The sequence below is a fragment of the Peromyscus eremicus genome, chromosome 11 (genome assembly GCF_949786415.1).
Source record: "Peromyscus eremicus chromosome 11, PerEre_H2_v1, whole genome shotgun sequence".
Classification (NCBI taxonomy): domain Eukaryota; kingdom Metazoa; phylum Chordata; class Mammalia; order Rodentia; family Cricetidae; genus Peromyscus; species Peromyscus eremicus.
In genome coordinates this window covers 61,195,172-61,217,173 of record NC_081427.1, presented here as the reverse complement: position 1 = coordinate 61,217,173, position 22,002 = coordinate 61,195,172, and the positions used below count along the sequence as shown (strand labels likewise).

The following is a 22,002-nucleotide window of genomic DNA, read 5'->3' as shown; positions in this document are numbered from 1 at the left end:
AGTTCTTAGTAATTCCAACATTAATATCCAATAAATCATGTAGTAGTAAACATAATTCCTTTTATTTATAGGAATCAGGGTCTAGAAATATAATTTTATATATGATCTTTTAGTAAAATTAACAGAAACTGAATTTTTAAAAATGACATTTAGGTATTCAATTACCCTTATTAAAGCATAAATATCCAAATTCAAATAATGAAATGCTTTAATCAAAATTCTAAGCATAAATCCAATTGTGAATTATTTTTAAATTTTTAAAATAATCTACTGTCTTCATTTAAGTATCAATATTCAATGCCTCTCAAATATATTTCATGAAGTAGTGACTAACAAATAATTTTTAAAAGTTGATAGGAATTGCTATTTATTAAGTATTTATTTCAGGACCATATATATGGCTTTGGACAAGGCACCATGAAGGATGAAAAGATTCATAAGATGGACAGAAAGATGCACAAGACAATGTCCTGGGATTTATGAAGAGGAAACACTCTAATAGAAGGACGAGCCATAAACACCCCCAACCAATATAATCGACGGTCTGAAAAATTTCATAACTTGGCAGGATGCTAAAAGCTTATTTAATCCAATATCTGTAACTTCTCATGAGAAATCCCATGTTTAAAACATAAGAACCAACTTCTTAGAAGTTTGCTTTTAAACTTCTATAAAATGAAATTTCCCTCCTACTGAATTTCTCTATTGTAAAGTGCCTCTCTCTGCCCCATATCCACCTTGCTTTGGTTGTGTTCATTTTATAATGAACGTAACAATACACTCTTATATACAAATATCACTGCTCATATGTCATATTGAACTTGTTGCAATTTCCCCCTCCATAGTCTGTTGTGGGATATTTGTATACTGTGTGAAGAAAGATTGCTGTGATTGGTTTAATAAAGAGCTGACGCCCAAGAGAGAGGCAGGAGGTATAGGCTGGACTTCCAGGCAGAGAGAGAGAAAGAAGGAGATGAATCAAGGTACAAAGGAGATGCCATGGAGACGTGGAACCAGTTGGACTCACAGAATTGGAGAGATGTAAAAGCCACATGGTAGAATATAGATTAATAAAAATATGAGTTTATTTAAGTTATAAGAGCTAGCTGAAAACAAGCCTAAGCTAAAGGCTAATTAAGATTTCATAATTAATAAGTCTCTGTGTCATTATTTGAGCTGGTGGTCCTTACAAAAGAGTACTGCTGTAACAGTCACATTTTCTCATTCTTTTTCTTTTTTAAAAAATTATACTTTTTCATTTATTTTACATACTGACCAGTTTCCCCTCCTTCCTCTCTTCCCATTCCCTCTCCCCACCTTCAGTCCACCCTCCCCCCACTCTCTCCTCCTCCACCTCCATTCAGAAAGGGACAGGCCTCCCATGGGAGTCAACAAAGCATGACATATCAAGGTGAGGCAAGACTAATCTCCTCCCACTGCATCAAGGCTGAGGGAGGCATCCCACCATAGGGAATACTTTCCAAAAATCCAGCTCATTCACCAGGGACAGGTCCTGATCCTACTGCTATGGGCCCCCTAAACAGACCAAGCTACATAACTGTCACCCACATGCAGAGGCCTAGGTCGGTCCCATGCAGGCTCCCTAGTTCTAGAGTCCATGAGCTCCCACTAGCTCAGGTCAGCTGTCTCTGTGGGTTCCCTCATCATGATCTTGACCCCTTGCTCATACAACCCCTCCTCCCTCTCATCAACTGGACTCCTGGAGGTTGGCCCAGTGCTTGGCTGTGGATCTCTGTATCTGCTTCCATTAGTTACTGGATGAAGGCTCTATGATGACAGTTACGGTAGTCACCAATCTGATTACAGGAGAAGGCCAGTTCAGGCACCCTCTCCACTATTGCTAGGAGTCTTAGCTGGGGTCATCCTTGTGGATTCCTGGGAGTTTCCCTGGTACCAGGTTTCTCTCTAACCCAAATGGCTCCCTCTATCAAGATATCTCTTTCATTACTCTCTCCCTCCATCCTGTCCTCAACTTGACTAACCCAGTCCCTCATGTTCCCATCCCCCATCCTTTCCTCTCACCTCTCCCCACCTCCACCCCCAATTTACCCAGGAGATCGCCTCTATTTCCCCTTCCCAGGGGCCCATGTGTCCCTCTGAGGGTCCTCCTTGTTATCCAGCTTCTCTGGGGCTGTGGACTGTAGCCTGGTTACCTTATGGGTTTTGTTGCTGTTGTTTGTTTGTTTCCTACTTTTTCTTGCCTTTTGATTCAGAAGCACATCATTGCTTCATGGTTTCTATCTTGGGGCCATTTGTTGAAGACTACAGTGTTTTCACTTACTTATATTATGACTTCTTTAAAACTTTTAATTATTCACCCAAATTAGGATTATTTAGGGATGTACTATGAGTAGAGGCTCAACTTTGGTTGTTTTTCACATGCTAGTAATACTAAAGTTGAATACAGATACAAGAAAATAAAAGTAAAATGAGAATGAAGGAAAAGAGAAATCACACACAAAACAGAATAACCAGGCCAGCCTCTGACTTCTCCACAGCAGCTTTGAGGACCAGAAGAAAAAGCTCCAGAGAGCTTTGTAAGGGACAGCATCCACAATGTGGATTCCAATGATCAAATTCATGCTATTAGGCTTCACAGCTGTACTAGCTAGTGGTATGTCAACTTGACACAAGCTGGAATCACTCTGGAAGGGGGAACCCTCAATTGAGGAAACATTCCTACCAGACTGGCCTGTGGGCAAGCCTTTGATGCCTTTTCCTGACTGAAGACTGATGTGGAAGGGCCAACTTCACTGGAGCTGTACCACCCCTGGGCTGGTGGTCCTGGATACTGCAAAAAGACAGGCTGAGCAAGCCATGAGGAGGAAGCCAGTAAACAGCACCCCTTCATGGCCTCTGCTTCAGTTCCTGCCCCCAGATTCTGGACGTGCTTAAGTTCCTGCCCAAACTTCCTCAGTGATGGACCCTTTCCTCCCAAAGTTGCTTTTGGTCATGGCGTTTTACCACAGCAATGGAAACCCTAACTAAGAAAGCAGTTACCCAGAGCCATCTCACAGTCTCTCTCTTCATTCAACTTTAAACAAAAGATCTCTCCAATTAAGGGAAGAGAAAGGACATTAGCAGAAATGAGGAGAAGATAAAGGGATGGTGGTGAAGATGATTGAAAGACATTATGTACATATATGAAAATGTCTTAATGAAACCCAGTGTTTTTTGGTTTTTTTGGTTTTTTTTTTTTTTTGGTTTTTCGATAATAAAACATTGTACACATACTACCTTCTGTAGTACCATGAAGCACGTATTTGAAAGTTCCACATTTCTTTTAAGTAACATTATTTTTTTTACAACTTTAAGTTCTTTCTATTTAAAATATCAGGCATAGTATAATCACCAGGTCAGTGGGAAGGAAAGACATACAGGAGGTAAGGTTGAGGTTTACATGTGCAATGTCCTCTGCAGACTCCTGTGTGAACACTTGCTCCCCAGATGGGGGTGTGCCGTGAGGTTTCCTAGCCAAGTCCCACTTCCTGTCTAGCCTCTGCTTCCTGATGCAGGCGCAGTGTGACAGCTGCCTCAGCTTCCTGGACCCTGTCTTCCTCTCATAGCCATAATAGAATCCTCTAGAACTGTAAAGCAAAACGAATCCTTCCTCCATTAACGTGCTTCCTGTCAGGTGTTCAATGGCAGTGATTAGAAAAGTAAGTTCCAAGAGTGAGAAATTTCACGGGAAGGAAATGTGTAGTTATTAGTATTCTATGATGTGCATTCGAGGGTGCCATTCTGATTTCCTCTTTCAAATGTTTAGTGACTTTACACCATTATACAAAGCAACAGCACTTTCTTCTCCCACAAAGAAACTCAAAATAGAATAAATAAAGATAAATAATCAAAGTTGCAGGCTGCCGTATCCATCTCTTGACAGTCACCTGGATTCCAAAGTTACAAGTCCCAGCTATGGGCAGGTGTTCGTCCTCTGAGATCTCTGACTCTCACAGAGGAGTGGGCTGGGAGTCTGCTCTGCCCTTTAACACAGAACTAGAGTTCTGGGGCTATTTAGGAGGTCTGAGCTCTAACGTAAACAGGCCCAGTGGTTTCCCCTCGGTGGTCCCCACAAACATCTGGCTGTGCTCAGTTGCCCTCTTTCTCACTCTAGGTAGAGGCTTCAGTGGTCTGCACACAGCAGTGCCGCACACATCCGCTGACTGATGAACGGGGCATTCCCGACTGCTCTCATTTGTCCCCGCCGCCTGCCTCTGCTTCCTCTCCTCACCCTCCTGCATCCAGACATCCCCCAAGGTTGCTTCTCACTTCAGTCTATGCTCGTTCCCTGAATTATCTCAGCCATCCCAAGGCTCTGGCTTCTCTTGGGAGCGCCAAGCCTAAAATGTGAAGTATGTGCTAGACGTCTATAGGAGATACCCTCCAACATCTCAAATTTGACATGCCAAAACAGAATCATCTCCCCTCTCCCGCTTGTCACTCACTTGATAACCCGACCTGCTCATGTTTTCTTTGTATTTCCTGTGGGGGCAGTGACAACACCATTCTGCTTCCTACTCATATAGTCTGCACACCTGAGAGTTGCCTTCACCCCCTCCTCCCTCGGCCTTGTGCTCACATACTTTAATATTTCCATAATGTCTCTCCAATGCACACCCAATCCTTCCCACCCACACCGACATCATCTAATGCAAAATCCACAAGCACAATGAAAAACAATGATTAGGTCTGACTCAAAGCCTTAGGAGCTGAGTTCCACCTCTGCTCTGAATTTGCTGTAGAGTGTTTACACATTATACAGCAATTTCAATATAAATCTTTAGTCATGTGATAACACTGATATACATATATACATGAGATAGATACAGTTGTACATATATGACATGTATAACTTCATATAGTTATACAAAGATTACTATTATTTATGGTATACCTTATATATGTACCTTGTATATGTCTAGGTGTCTCACTATATACATATCCATAAATATTATAAACATAAACAAAAGGCACTATTATTATCAAAGATGTCATCACATCTGACCTTACCTACCGATAGAAATGCATGAAAGGTTTATTATTATCAAAGGTGTCACTACATCGTACCCTACCCATGAAGGAAATGACCATCTCTACTCGCTCACTTCTAGAGCAACCTCTCCCTCCCCAAAGGCACTGTCTGATAAAGTCCGAGCACGGACGGGAGAGAGAGGTCCTATGGCCATCTGAGGAGCTATTGGCAAAGACGGCTGCTGATGGGGACAGAGTCCATTTCCCTCAGGGGTGCAGGCCCTGAGAGGCTATCCATGCTCCAGTCCTGAACATGGCCCCACACACACGCATACAGGATGGACTCAGCATGTATTAAAAAGAAAAGCAGAGACAGAACAAACTGAATGAAGTCGGGGAAGGTGGCGGAAAATGGGGGAGAAATCAGCGGAGGGAATAAGGATGAGGACTTGTCCAAATACATTATAAACATGTATGACTACTAAAGAAAATATTTTTAAATAAACAAACCTCATGAGTGCCTTCCTAGAATAAAACCAGAAGTGCTTATCATGGGTTTCCACAGCCTTCATTATCAAACTTCACCTTACCTCTTCAAGTATCCGTCATCCCCAGCGCACCCCTCTACCACCCAAGTCCTGTGGAGCTTCTAAACCTACAGATGTCTGTCCCCAAAATACTCTGCACCTATGCTGCTGCGTCCAGCCTAGAATCCTCAGGTTGTGAAACTTTTCAACATCCAGTTCCAATGTACCTTCTTCGTAATGGTGTGGTTGATCAAGAATTGGACTGCGTCTTACCTTTATCACTCTGTCTTGCAAAGACCTTTAACTTTCTTTCTCTTTAACTAAATTAAAAATATTTTGGAGCATAGAGGTTTGCAGTGTTCACCTTTGACTTTCCATTACATTAGCAGTCTTAAATATATTAATTGCATAAATAAGGCCCGTTTTCGTCTCTTGATTTTAAAAAGTAACATATTTATAGTTAAATCTACACAATGAAAGTGTATAATCGATGGATGATTAGCTGCAGACATCTTTTTTAACGTAAGTGAAGGGGAAAATGTAATGCATTATTAAGCTTTAAGGGAAACAAAAATGTTTGGTGCTCCACCTGCTGGCTTGCAGCAGTAATTACGAACAGTGAACAATAACAACACAAAGAAATAAACCCAGATTCAGCTTTGCTGCATCCTGTACCTCCTGCAACAGCCAGACTAGGAATTTACCAGTGATCTCATTTGGAAATAATCCCAAATATAAGAAAAGATTTGTCTTTGAAAAGGGTTTATAAAGAGAAAAAATTGACCTTATTGTTTTAACGATAATTTGTTTGTCTGTTTTTTAACTAAATCATCACCTTTATGTATAAACATTTTCTATTTCAGCATGAATTGTTTGAGAAACAGAATAGAATGGGGTCCTTTCAAATTCATCTTTGTGTTTTAAAAGACTGATCAGGAACACATGGAGTTAAACTCTTCTTGTGTTTCTAAACAGAGTTATTCTGAGTACCCTGAAGGCATTTAGTCCAAAACAGGAAGCCGCAGAGAGGAACACTTGGTTACACTAATGTTATGCAGATCTTTTGGAACATATTTTCCTAAACACTTGCTGAAAGAGCCTTTTCTATAGAGTGTGCCATCACATGAGGTTGGAGAAGGGTCCCCCAGTTTCTATAGCATGCCATCACATGAGGTTGGAGAAGGGTCCCCCAGTTACCATAGCATGCTATCACATGAGGTTGGAGAAGGGTCCCCCAGTTACCACAGCATGCCATCACATGAGGTTGGAGAAGGGTCCCCCAGTTACCACAGCATGCCATCACATGAGGTTGGAGAAGGGTCCCCCAGTTACCACAGCATGCCATCACATGAGGTTGGAGAAGGGTCCCCCAGTTACCACAGCATGCCATCACATGAGGTTGGAGAAGGGTCCCTCGGTTACCATAGCACTAACTCTCAAACTGTTCTTTATTACTCCTTTATTTCCTTTACTTTAAAATGGCTTTCTGCCTGTTCACAGGAAAATTAATAAAACCAGCTAGGGGTCAGGGAATGATTATTCACATACTATAGTTATTCTGTATATATGTATACAAAAGCTATGATATAGTTTATGATGATTTTTTTAGAAAAGGTTAACAGTAACATTAACTCAAAAACAGCAGAGGCATCACTGTTCACGATCAATGTCCTATTTTGAAACAAATAGCTGTTTTATGTTTTTAACTCCATTATAAAACCTTCCTTGCCTAGCATGTTAAAGGATGTCTCACCCTTGTAGCTGCAACAATGAAAACCCACAGGCGAGTGGGGAAGGCGGTGGATTCCCGGAGCTAAGCAGTGTGCGGGAGGAAGCTCCCTCTGCTACCTCACAAACCACTTACACCGTGCTGAGGCTGTCTCCAACCCTATGAGTGAGCAGCTAGCTGCCACCTACAATTCCACAGCTAACCAGGTGAGCTGGGGATGCGCACTTTGGGTTGCCGGGGTATAAGGTGGAAAAAGAGCCCACACTAAGGTGAATAAGCTTTCATAGTCACCTGACTTCATACACGATTTCAAGGCCATTTTAAAGAACAGCTCCCTTTCTTAATCTCCTGGCTTATATTCAGTTGTGTTTTTGAGAAAGCCAATGATCACTGAGCAATTATCCTTCTGTGCTGGAAATTAAGGCTTCATGCACATTCTTGATTATCCATAAAGATGAAGTGCAGTAATATTAAAAGCACTAGTCTAGTCAGAAGAAGCTGGATAGGAAAAACAGCTTGTACATTGGGCTCTGCTTACAGTCACATTCAATAAGTTGACAAAAATGTTCTCTCCACTCTTCATTTTAGGCACTAAGAATTTTGCTGCAACTGGACTTGAAAAAGGTCACGTAGTCTTCTTAACCCATATACTTTTTCTGCATGTACTGAAAATCATTTTTCTTTAAGAAATTCTTGTGTAAACAAGAAACGAGGGTATAGCTACTGTCATTTTTATACTAGCATTCTTGACATTTAACCTCTGCAAATGGCAAGAGCAGAGGCTGGTGGATGAGTGGGTGTCTCACTCTTAGGTGAGTGCCATGGAACCAGGGGCAGCCAGGCCCAGAGTAGATGGCAGACACAGGTCAGAGTAGAGTACAAAGGGACATTCTCTGACTCACTCGGTCATCCAACCTTGAAACTGCTGAGCCTCTGTGAGCAAGGCTGTCCAATACTTAGATTTAAATTTGGACTTCCAGCTCATGAATATGTCCCCTAGTGTTCAGAGGGCATCCTCACCAAAATGCGCAGTTCTACACATGACTATAGAAAAAAAAGCCCTTACATATCATAAGATTTAACAGCAATCCTTTGCTATACAATGATTCGTTTCACTTTAAATTACCCAATGCTCTATTCCAAAGGAGACAACAAGGTTCTGGAGCTGTAAATTAGCTGGCAGTTAGACAATACCTAAAAAGACATTTTGAAGTGTGGGAAAAATATTCAGAAAATGATTTATTTTAATTTAGCATCATATAAATCCAATGATGAATGAGCACAGAAAACTTAAGATGTGGCTTGTTATAAAACAGAAGTAGTAATATTGAAAAAGAAGTTATGCCTTTTTCATTCCTATGGTAATCCACTTGCCCCATTAGCCAGCAGCAGCAGGAAACTACCAATGAAGTTCTGGAGAGAAGACGCTGAGGCTCCAACTTCGCTGATGTCATGACATGTAAATGTGTGGTAGTGTCAAACACTGACATTATTAGGTTGTCATTCCAACAGCTAGTTCTTTCTAGACTGAGGCAACATAAACGACCACAGAAAATCAACTCAACGACACCACAGTTATTTCAAAACACCTACAAACCCCATCAACACCAGACATTCTGAACAAAAATATAGCTAACTGGGTATGATGTTATGTTCAGATGCTTCCCTCTAAGTAATAGTTATTCTCTATGATTATTCACTATAATCTCCATAGCTCTAACAGGAAAGTGACTTCTCCCTCCCCTTCAGAAGGCAGGTCTCTAGAGGTGTAGGTCTCTAGAGAGGCAGGTCCTCGGACCTCCCGAAAGTTCACTGGATACAGCAGCATGCTTGAGCTTGTGCCCCCCTCCTCCTTCAGTTAATCCCAACGTAACAGCCAAGGTCATGCAGGATCTCACCTACTGTTCTGTTAGAGAGAGATGCATAGTAGTTCAAAATCAGGCTGAAATAAACTGCTTGAATGGTATGTAGAAAAACAGTTGTACATGCTAACTTATATACTGTGATTGTATACTTGCACACATTTTGATAAAAATAATTTAAATTGATGGTTAATTTAAAAAGCAGAAAAACAGAATGAACCAACCTCTACATAAAACTTGGATGAGTTTTACAGACAAAAGAAAACACAAGAGACTGCCCAGCATCTGACATATTCATATAGGAAAAGGAGGCGAAATGAATCTATGCAGGACAAGTCCATTAGTGGTGACTACTAAGAAATACTGAGAGAAGACCCTGTGATTCTGAGCGTGTTCTCATTCTTGATACCCAGATCAAGACACATGTGTGTCATCACTCTGTGAAGACTGTGGAGCTTTAACAAAAAGTTATAGATGAAGCCCATTCTAGGTATAATTACAATTTAGCACAGATTTCTGAAACAATCTTTATGGGGAACCTGAGGGCCAAGTGAGAAGGTAGAGGAGTGAGAAAAGCTGAAAAATGGGCCTATTAACAAGCCACAGATATGTAATAGACATTTGTTAAAACTCAGTGTGGACAGCCTGGTCTACAAAGCGAGTTCCAGGAAAGGCACAAAGCTACACAGAGAAACCCTGTCTCAAAAAACCAAAAAATAAAAATAAAAATAAAAAAATAAAAAACTCAGTGTGGAGTAGCTAACCTGAGCGTCCATGGCTTAAGGCCTAGGCTCAATGCGGTCCTCATCAACACCTGTTTGTGTCTACATTCTAGATGACGTGTTGCTGTGCCTAAAGCTTTACATGTTATTTTACATTTACCAAGAATATGGAAATAGTTCAAAACTTTCTAGAAATTAACTTCTCAAAATTCTTACATGCTAGCAATTAATTTTTAATTTACCACTATTTTTTTTTAAATTTTTTGTTTACCATTATTTATACTAGAGTGTGGAGGCACACGTGGCAGTCCATGTGTGGAGGTCAGAGGACAACTTTGTGGAGTCAGCTCTCTCCATTTATCTTTCTATGGCAACTGAACTGAGGTCACCAGGTCTGTATCTTTAACTGCTGAACCATCAGAACAGACCAGTTATCATCATTCCATTTCCACACTGTAGGCCATCCCTAAAAAGTGCAAGGACAGGAACTCAAACAAGGCAGGAACCTACAGGCAGGAGCTGATGCAGAGGCCATGGAGGGGTGCTGCTTATTGACCTGCCCCTCATGGCTTGCCCAGCCTGCTTTCTTACAGCATCCAGGACCACCAGCCCAGGGGTGAGTCCCTACCCCATCAATCACTAATTAAGAAAATGCTCTACAAGCTTGCCCACAGTCCAATCTTATCAAATCATTTTCTTAATTGAGGCTCCATCTTCTCAGATGACTTTAGCTTGTGTCATTTGACATAAAACTATCCAGTACATGGTGCAAGGTACAATGATGCTCTTGAATCACAAGTCATAACTCTAATGTGCGGAAGATCTTACAACTGTAATATGAATCCAAAGTATACACCATGTCAACATCTTAATATTTTCCTAAAAATCATGTAATTCAAATGCTACAGGAGAACGAGACAACCAGCAATTAATTTTGGGTTATGTAACTCAGGCCACAGCCTTGAAAGGTGTCAGTTTTATAACTTGAGTGAATGAAATTTCAATCAACCAAATAAGGTTTCCCTGGGTCTAATTACTCAACAAACACCACAGAACACAGGATTTTGTATATCAGAAAAAAATGCTAAATATGCACAGAAGTAGTCATACTTATTCATTTTTAAATTCTACCAACTGGTACCATTCTGCCTTCTGAGTTAGACACGCTATACAGTGCTATATGACGCTCAACATCACTGTCCTTTGTCCCTAATTGTCAGCATGTATCTACAAAGCCCAGTTCACTGGCACCATCCATTAAATGAATATGCTGAGTACAACATAAAAGGAGGAACGTATACAAGTATTTGTTCTCAGGAACACTCATCATTATTGATTGCAGTAACAGAAATCTTATTTTACTGGAATCTCTTACAAAACATCAAACTTAAAACTCACCATTGCTTCTGCACATATATACTGAACAGCTTTGAACAGACATGTAAGGATCGTGCAAATCAGGTTCCCCTACTTGATTCCTTAATACACAATTTTAGTTGCTTCTGAAAGTTCAACAATAACATCAGAATCTCAAAAAAAGCAGGTTCAATGTGGAGTTGATGAGGCTACTAGGAATTTTTTTTTTTTTTTTGGTTTTTTGAGACAGGGTTTCTCTGTGTAGCTTTGTGCCTTTCCTGGATCTCGCTCTGTAGACCAGGCTGACCTCGAACTCACAAAGATCCACCTGGCTCTGCCTCCCAGGAGTGCTGGGATTAAAGGCGTGTGCCATCACTGCCTGGCAACTATTAGGAAAATTTTTAAATTACATTTATTTATTATATGCATGTGTGTTTACAGTGTGTGTGTGTGTGTGTGTGTGTGTGTGTGTGTGTGTGTGTGTGTTTCCTCTGCAGGAGCCAAGTGTGACCACAGACAAAGTCATGACCAAAAAGATGCTATATGTGAAAGCAGAAATTCAGGGACAGCATTTTAAATGGGAGACAGTGTATCATCCCTTCACACCAGCCATCTTCCTGCTATTTGGAATACACATGTGACTGCAGGAACTTTGGCGACTTACTATGGGGTGATCTTGAGGATGAAAATACTCATACAGTGAATATCAGAGTCAGAATCCTCCGTGATGTCATGGAGTTGTTTCAGCATCCCAGGACCTCCAGACTTTGTTTACTGGAGAGAAACTTAGACGTGTGTTTCGTGACCTTTGCGTCACATGCTGCCTGTATCCTCGACTTTAAGCAGCTCCTTCACCATGAATCATTTCCTTCCTACAGGACCAAGCATTTCAGAACAGAGCCCAGTGCAATTCATGAGATGTTGTCTGGCTACCAGAGAACAGGGCAATTATCAGCTCCCCATCTCCTTCACTGCAAGATAGCCTTAGACGTGGACTTCCCCAGCAATCTTCAAAATGATAGGTTCATGCTGTGGTTACAGGCAGCCAAAACACTAAATCTCCATAGTCTTAGTGAAAGTGATGTTAAACCAGACTTTCCCCAATTTGTGTATGTTCAGTCTGGTTTTCCTCTTTAATATAAGTATAGAACTTAGGATTTCTCCCATTACATTCCCTAGTTGTAGATTATTTATTATGCCATACAATAGAAATAAACTTTGGATTCCAAATCTAGAATCTCCTCTAATTATCCTTCCTAGCTTATTTGGTTAGCAGGTGTCCTGTGTCACTGCTCAGTTTTTAAGGATGATGATGTGTCAAAGCAATAAAGCTCTTGGAGATCCACTGAAGGCGTCTTTCCCTGGGAGGACATGATCACCGCTCTGTAGACACAGGCTCAAGCAGCTCCAGTTCCCAAAGGTCCGTTCCTTCTCCCAAGAACTCACAGTCAACAACAGGAGCACGAGAGGAGCAGGGGCTGAGTTCAAGAATCCTTCCCCCCAACTAGTATGAGTGGCAATATGCGCTGACACAGGGTGGAGGTGGGCAGACAGGTAGGAAAAGGGTTGGGGGTGGAGATAATAGTATCCATTCTTATAGAAATATTTAGACAAAAAAAATCACTATCCCTTTAAAAAGAAAAAAATTCTATTAGTACATTGAGTGCAGACTGGGGACTCCAGTGGCGATTGATTGACAAAGCAATGTAAATTCCAAAGCCATTGCATTTGCATAGATATTGATTGCAACGGCTTCAGAAGACCGAACGTGCTGTTTACAGATCTGAAACCAGTGTCTTTTACCTTAGCCTGTCAAAAAACCCAAGACTGTAACTGTTAAATGCTATAAATATGCACATGTGAAATGTATTTATTTATGACTAATGATAATTTATTAAGCATAATACTGTGCTAAATTAATATATTCAGAGTAAGACTGTCTTATCCTGATAGGATTATCTTGTTTATGATTATTGTTATTGACTTTACGAGGGCTATATAACTATTTTCTGAATAAACATGCAGTCTGTCACACACAGTGCAAAGCATTTGAATATTAACTACATTATTACATTAATTTTCTATAGTTCACCTTATAAAATAACTAATTTTATATATTCACTATAAATTAAGCATCCCTTGTATCTATAAATATCATCCCATTATAACAGTATACAAAAATATTTAAATATATACCTATTACCATACAAGGCTCTAACTGAAATATAAACACAGTTGCAATGCTTAATAATTATTATATTAATATCACATAAATACGTTACATTTGTACTGAAATGATACAATACTTATTACTTGATGGTTTAAAATTAATTTAACTAAATAGGTTTATCAAACATATTTATGTCAAACATGATTTATATCAAAATTTAATCAATTTATTAAGCTATAAGGCAGAGAACAAATTTCACTCTTTCTTTTCTTTTTGGAGATCAAGATTTTCCAATTAATACATTCAGATTTAGTTGACATTCATTTAGATTTTCATCATTTTTTCAATGAATAATCTGAAAAATGTAAATGTTGATGACGTTACAGTTTGACTCACTCAACCTCCCACCCCTTTCTTTGATAAGGGAAATTTTTCAAATTACTCTAGGGTCTAGTTTTTGGCCAAGGCCAGTGTCCAGTCACTAAATTTAAATTAAATTTGAGAAGTAATAGTATCTTACTACTCTTATGAGGTTCACTTTTCAAGTTGACTTTAATGCTACTAACTAGACTATATGTTATGGATGAGATGGAAATAAACTCCTGGAACTTAGGTCAGGATGACACATAGAGACCTCTTACAGAAGAACCATCCTCACACTCTAGAACTTAGGTCAGGATAACACATAGAGACCTCTTACAGAAGAACCATCCTCACACTCTAGAACTTAGGTCAGGATGACACATAGAGACCTCTTACAGAAGAACCGTCCTCACACTCTAGAACTTAGGTCAGGATGACACATAGAGACCTCTTACAGAAGAACCGTCCTCACACTCTAGAACTTAGGTCAGGATGACACATAGAGACCTCTTACAGAAGAACCGTCCTCACACTCTAGAACTTAGGTCAGGATGGCACATAGAGACCTCTTACAGAAGAACCATCCTCACACTCTAGAACTTAGGTCAGGATGACACATAGAGACCTCTTACAGAAGAACCGTCCTCACACTCTAGAACTTAGGTCAGGATGACACATAGAGACCTCTTACAGAAGAACCGTCCTCACACTCTAGAACTTAGGTCAGGATGACACATAGAGACCTCTTACAGAAGAACCGTCCTCACACTCTAGAACTTAGGTCAGGATGACACATAGAGACCTCTTACAGAAGAACCGTCCTCACACTCTAGAACTTAGGTCAGGATGATACATAGAGACCTCTTACAGAAGAACCGTCCTCACACTCATGAAACTTAGGTCAGGATGATGTAATAGAGACCTCTTACAGAAGAACCAACCATTCAGTACTTGTAGATTGAGCTTATTCTTTCGAGAGGCACACACACATGTACAGGTGTGGAAGCCAGAAGTTAACCTTGGGTATTGTTCCTTAGGCACCATATACCTTAGTTTTTGAGCAGGTGTTTCTCACAGGCCTGGGCTTGATAATTAAGATAGGTTAGGTGGCCAGATAGTCCCAGAGATCTGCCCACCTTCAACTCCCCACCACTGGGATTATTAAGCCTACACCACCATGCTTAGTTTTGTGTTTGTTATTTGTGTATTTAATTGCTGCAGGTGTGTGTGCGTGTGTGCGTGTGCGCGCGCGCGTGTGTGTGTGTGTGTGTGTGTGTGTGTGTGTGCGCGCGCGTGCGCGTGCTTGTGCATGTAGAGACCAGATGTTGACATCAGGTGTCTTCCTTTATAGCTTTCCACCTTGCTTCTGGACACACGGCCTCTCATGGAAGCTGGAGTTGACAGATTCAGCCAGACTACTAGATGGCATACTCCAGTGATCACCTTGTTGCCACAGCCCCGGTGTTAGGACTGCAATGCACGCCACCACACCTGCCACTTGACAGGCTCCCGGGTGCCACTCCAGCCCTTGCGTTTGCAGGGCAGCCATCTGACTGACTCAACTTCTTTTCAACCCCTGAACTTGAATGTGACTTCTTGAAGGTGACTTCACATTGTTACTGTAAACCTTAATCAATTCTGAATCATCTGGAAGGAATGTTATTAGTTCCATGAGCTAATAGATTTGTCTTTAAGTCATATTAAATATGGAGGTATAGAAATGATGATCCCTTCATTTGCAGTGATAGTCAAAACTAACAAAAAGAAAATGCTATGGTCATTTTTTTAAAAATTAGGTCAGAAATGGTGGCACACACCTGTAATCCCAGCAAATGGGAAATTAGGAACCAGAGGCAGGAGGATGCAAAGAGCTTGAGGCCAGCTTGGACAGCAAAGCAAGACCCTGTTTCAAGACAAACTACCACAACTAAGCTCACTGTTACCACTAGTTTAGATACTAAAATACTAACCTTAAGGACAAACGTTTTGTTCTTTGTATCTCAAAATTATGATTTAAAACAATGTAACACCTTCAATGGACTAGAAAACTGTCACAACCTAGAAAGGACAACCAGGACAACATGAAAACCTGGCCTGGGTCACTGGCAGAGTGGGAAGGGACAGTTCTGCCTTGTCCTGAGATGTCCTGCATGTCTCGTCAGCGGTGGTGATGGCCAGTCTACCTAAAGACATCCACTCTCCCCATTTTGATCCTCCAGCCCCACACTCCAATTCCCTCCAGAGCTACCCCACTGTGAACCCTGCTTCTGACACACTACTCCAGGACATCGTGAACAACAGGTTCAATTTTACAAGACTGTTTTGATTTTATGAGTAAAATGAAGACTTTTTAAAATGCTGCAAACATAGAAATACATACACTATTTTACGTATGCTAATTCTAGTATATCTGATTATTAAAACTGAGTTCATATAATGGAAATGATATAACTGATGTAAGATGAAGAAATGATTCATCATTCATAATGAGTGTGTCTCTCTGTACGGCTTCCCTGCTGCTGAGGTGGACACCCTTATAGCACGGGTGAGTAACAAGCTCATCTGGAATCGAAGCAAATATTCTGCTGCAATTTAAGATGGTGTGGACCTGCTGATAAACTTTACACATAAACTATGCAACTGTCAAGTTTTCTTCTGTGATACATGGCAAACTAGATCCAGAACACACACATGCATGCACAGATGCTCGCAAGCACGCATGCATACACACATGCAAGCATTCATATACACACAAGTGCCCTAACACACATATACATGCATACATACAAGTACACTCACATATACACTCACACAAGCATGCTCACACACACATGGACAAATACACATGCAGGTACACTCACACACACAAATGCATACATACACATACACACACAAATATGTCCATACATAATACACAAATATATACACGTAAGCACACATACACACAGATACACATGCACATATGTGCATTCACATACATACATATACACAAATATACATGCACATTCATGCACACATATACAAGTACACTTACACACATACATACATACATGCATACACACATAAGCACACATCACATACACAAATATACTCACACATGCAGACACACATGTATGCACAGACACACTGACACACATACCTGTGTGCACATACACACACATACAAACATCAAGGAAGCTCAAGTCCCTTATATAAAATAGTATAGTGCATGCATATAGCCATATTTATGTATACAATACTTGGATATTTTTAGTCCTTAACCATTATAACTCTGTGATCTTTGGTAATTGTGAACGTTGTTTATATTTGGCAAAAATGGTGATTTTAAATTTTAATGCTAATATTTACTGTTATTCATAATCACAGTGATACTACTACTTTTCTTCAAGAAAAAGTTCCTTATTTACATAACAAAAGACATTTCAGACCTAGGGTAAAGCACTTGTCTGCAAACCTGAAGCCTTGTTAGATCCCAAACACTCCAAAACATGCAAACAAAAACACTAACACCATATTTTAGATAACATTGGCTATAACTTTTCCGAGGACTTAGTTGTACTAAATTAAAAGTAGACTATATTAAATTCTTCAAGCACCAAGATGGCGGGACATTGATGGACACCCCTTCAGTCCCAGCACTGGGGAGGCCATGTGTTTGAGATCTCTGTGTGTTTACAACACTGGTCTACACAGTGAGCTACAGACCAAACCGGGTACATAGTGAAACCTTGTCTCAAAACAAGCAAACAAACAAACAAAAAATCCCACTAAGAAGAGCCAATTTATCTTGACCTTAAGGTAACTCAGAAGAATTTTGTAGGTAATTTAGATACTTTAAGAAAACTGAATATAATAATATATCAAAGTACTATGATCCATAATAACATAGATACAAAAGACAATAATTGAAAGACATGATATTATTTGATTAGATGATTTTACAAACAAAAGATTAAAGCAATAGAGAGGTGACCATGCATACTCTGAAAGTATAAAAAGTTGATAATTAAAGGCATTAGTCTACATAACCTGTAGAACTTTTATCTTACCATGAAATGCTAAACTGCTAGGTAGTTCACAGTCCTCACCAAGACTGTGATCCCGACAACAAACCAACTTTAACCATTTCAGACAGATGGGCCCATGAGAAACTCTCAAGACTTCAAGACCAAAGCTGCCCTACTTAGCCAAGACCCCTTCCTTCAGCGCCCCAGAGCCTGGCACAAGTGCTCACCAAGGAAGGACAGTAATAGAAGGGGAAGCCACAGGCCGAGAAGGCAGCAAGGTACTGCCAGGCAATGCTGCTACCAGACTGGGAAAGACTGAGGACACACCAAAAGGGAGAGGCTTCCATCTTGAGCTAACTTTGGGTTTGAGGCCTTCCACAGGAAGTATATCTGTGAGGCGTATGGGAGCTAACTTTTAAACTGTTCTACTAATAGCAAAAATTGGCTTAAATTGACATCTGCAGAAATTTTCAACCCAAATCATCTGACGAAATAGTCAAATCTTAGAAATAGATGTGTGAGTGCACCTGCTTTTCTCACCGCGGTGCATAAAAATATTCCAGACCCAGACAGGCTGCAGCATGGAGGTTCGGCATGCGATTTGACTAACATGATCTCCATCTGATAGCTCGTGTGCTGGCGTCTTCACTGGGAAGGTTAGTAACGCCTCTGATAAAAACACTCCTTTCTATTCTATAATATTGGTGACAAGAAGCTATATTTGATGTCATGGACGGAAGCTGATAGACTTCCCACCTCTGTGAAGTCTCTGGAGACAGGCTGCAAAGCCATAAAGAGATGTGTTCATCTGAAAAGTTCAAGATCATTGATGTCCTTTAGTTTTTCTATTAACCACACCTTGCTATAAGACAAGCATAGTTTCTTCTGTTCATCATATGGTTAGAGAGTAAGAAATCCTGACCAGTCCTGACTTTATGCAAAGTCCATAATCCAGGGCTCTGAGCCAGAGAGGCCATAAGCAGGGACTGTGTGAGGATGGGGGGTGGGCAGGGGAGCAGGGGCTCAGAGAACTGAGGAAAAAGATGCCAAGAAAAACTATTAGCTGCAAGCAGGGATAGTGCTAATAGTAAAAATTAAATGAAACAAAATTCTCGGTGAGTTTCTTCATTAAAAAAAGGTATTTTAGGTAAAAAAAAAAAAAATGGGGAGGGGCTCGATTGAAATTGAAGATGTCAGCTTTCACATAGAGATAATCAGTACTTCATATATGACGCAATAATCAAGTACATCTTACATGTGGGAGAAACTCCTCTCGTTCCTTTACTTAAATGGGACATATATATCACACTCCCCACAAGGTTCAGGGATCTCCAATAAAGGGGTTAGAAAGACTGTAAGAGCCAGAGGAAGTGGATAACATCAGTGAAAAGGTGTTCTCCAGACACAACAGGACAGTTGCACACGTGAGCTCATGGTGACTGTGACAGCACGGACAGGACTTGTACAAGCTCAAGACAGGCAAACCCCAGCATGGGGGTGGGGTGGAGAATGGGCATGGATTCCCCCCAGTAGCTGAGGAGCCAGAAACGGAGAATCAGTTTTCATTGATGGCAGGAACCCTGGTGGGCTGACCACATGCCGGAGAAGGCCCCCTCTCCCCGCCCCCTGCCTAAGACTAGCTAGACAACACAAACTAGACTGGATGGTGAGAAGAGGAGGAGGAGGAAGAAGAGGAGGAAGAGGACTCAAGGATGGGTGGGAAGGGATGGCAGAGAGGCTGTTTATGGGATGACTTGGGTGAAGTGATGAATACGTTCAAAATATACTGTATGAAATTTTCAAAGAAGTCATAAAATATTGTTTAAGACAGATTATAAAATAATTTATCCCTCTTTGAGTATTGACATAGCATATACATGTAAAAATTAGAGTATATAATTTGAAAACAATTACTTTAAAACCTTTAAAGTCTAAGATGTTTATAATTTTCCCATGATAAGCCTACCCCCAAGTAAAAGATCCAGGGCTCATATGTAGGTCTAGCTTTTTAATACTACCCAGAAGGCAAAAGGACAAACCACTGATGTGATCTCTACTTTATAACCTTAATTTATGCACATCTTAGGGGACTTTTCCTCAAAGGTCTGTAGTGATATTTTATTTGTGTACCCCAATAAAGCTTATCTGAAGATCTGAGGAAAAAGCCAGCCACTATATTAAACATAGAAGTCAGATAATGGTAGCACACACCTTTAATCTTAGCATTCAGAAGGCAGAGATCCGTCTGGATCTCTGTGAGTTCAAGGCCACACTGGGAACAGAGTCAGGCGTGGTGACACATGCCTTTAATCCCAGCACTAACCATGGAGGTCTGGAGGTCTGTACAGACAGACAGGAAGTGATGGAGCTGGGCAGGAAGAGGAAATGATGTAGCTGGACGGAGAGAGGAAGTGAGATGGCAGGGACAGAAAGGCATGTAGGCGTGGATATACAGGAAGTAGGTCTCTTTGGAAGCTGAGGAGTTGGTGAAATGAGGTTGTCTGTGGCTTGTCCTATTCCTCTGGTCTCTCTGTTTTTACCCCAATATCTGGCTCCAGGTTTTTTATTAGTAAGACGTTTAACAATCCGTCTTACAAAGATCTCCTTCTGATTATCATCCTCCTTCTGATTATCATCCTCTGCAAAACACAGTAGGAACTGGCTCAGGATCACAGAAAACACACCTATAATCACAGAACTCAAGAGGTGGAGACAGGAAAATTACAAGTTCAAGGCCAGCCTGGACTACAGAGAATGACCCTGGAAACAGCGTTCTCTTTCCCTTTACTTCATCATGTCTTCTTTCATCTATCTACTGATGTTAGAAAGCTATTGCTATCACCTCAGTACCTCCTCCAGATGCAGGAGGTAAGTCCTATTGCTATCACCTCAGCGCCCCCTCCAGATGCAGGAGGTAAGTCCTATTGCTATCACCTCAGTACCTCCTCCAGATGCAGGAGGTAAGTCCTATTGCTATCACCTCAGTGCCCCTCCAGATGCAGGAGGTAAGTCCTATTGCTATCACCTCAGTGCCCCTCCAGATGCAGGAGGTAAGTCCTATTGCTATCACCTCAGTGCCCCCTCCAGATGCAGGAGGTAAGTCCTATTGCTATCACCTCAGTGCCTCCTCCAGATGCAGGAGGTAAGTCCTATTGCTATCACCTCAGTACCTCCTCCAGATGCAGGAGGTAAGTCCTATTGCTATCACCTCAGTGCCCCTCCAGATGCAGGAGGTAAGTCCTATTGCTATCACCTCAGTGCCTCCTCCAGATGCAAGAGGTAAGTCCTATTGCTATCACCTCAGTGCCCCCACCAGATGCAGGAGGTAAGTCCTATTGCTATCACCTCAGTGCCCCCTGCCTTGCTTTATAAATTAGGGTTTTTAATTCTCAGGCTGACATTCTGTCTTTCCCCCTTGTTTACAGTGTCTTCTCTAGTTATCGTTTACATTTAATATGGTAAAGGCACACATACCTCATGCCATCTAAAATGATTACACTTGTGATGATTTCAAGATTCGGTCATGGAGTGACAGGGACAAGATTTACCTTTCCATCTGAAACAACTAACAAACTGGGCAAGACACAGGAGAACGTTTTTAATCAAAAATCAAGCAACCAACTATAATGACTCCTAAGATACAAATAAAATAAAATAAACCAGGGAAGACCTGAGATTGGTCATCCTACTACCTACAGAGAGTTTGCAGGCAAGCATAACCAAAGGCTTCTGGAGTCAAGGTGATGCAACCAGGAATCTCTGGACGGAGGTCAAGATAATTAAGAGCTGTCTGGGAGGAACCAATCACATTTTGGTTGGATTTTATGGCCCACTCTGTGAGGTGGAATCCATCTCTGATACTAATAAAGTGGCCAAGGACCTGAGACTAGATAGGTCATGAGCCCTAGGGGAAAACCTATGGCTATTATTACCAAGGCTAGGAAAACCTACCACTATTATTCTGCTAAAGATACATAGCAATAGAATGATTCCTAATGACAACCCATAGATCAATACATTGCTCAACCCTCATCAGAGAAGCTTCTTTCAGTGAATGGTAATTAACACAGAAATCCAAAACCGGACAATGTGCAGAGAGTATAGACTTTGGAGCACTGAGTGTTAAATGGATGTCTTCATCAAAACCCTCCTGAAAGGCTCAGGGATCTATGTGGAAGAGGAGGCAGAAAGATTCTAAGAGCCAGAGGTGGTGGGTGATTCCAGGAAAACAGCCTCTTCCAGACACAACAGGAGTGATGCATATGAACTAAGAG

The 22,002-nt window shown here is 41.0% G+C and overlaps 1 protein-coding gene and 1 long non-coding RNA gene across 2 annotated transcripts in view; one reads left to right on the top strand and one right to left on the bottom strand.

The window, feature by feature from the left end:
* The window catches only part of Atg10 (autophagy related 10), a 183,097-nt gene that overhangs the window by 52,294 nt on the left and 108,801 nt on the right, over positions 1-22,002 (bottom strand). The window lies entirely within an intron of this gene.
* Positions 14,621-15,445, top strand: LOC131921687 (uncharacterized). Its single transcript, XR_009382065.1, has 2 exons — positions 14,621-14,718; positions 15,073-15,445. It is a non-coding gene; the product is annotated as an uncharacterized LOC131921687 (long non-coding RNA).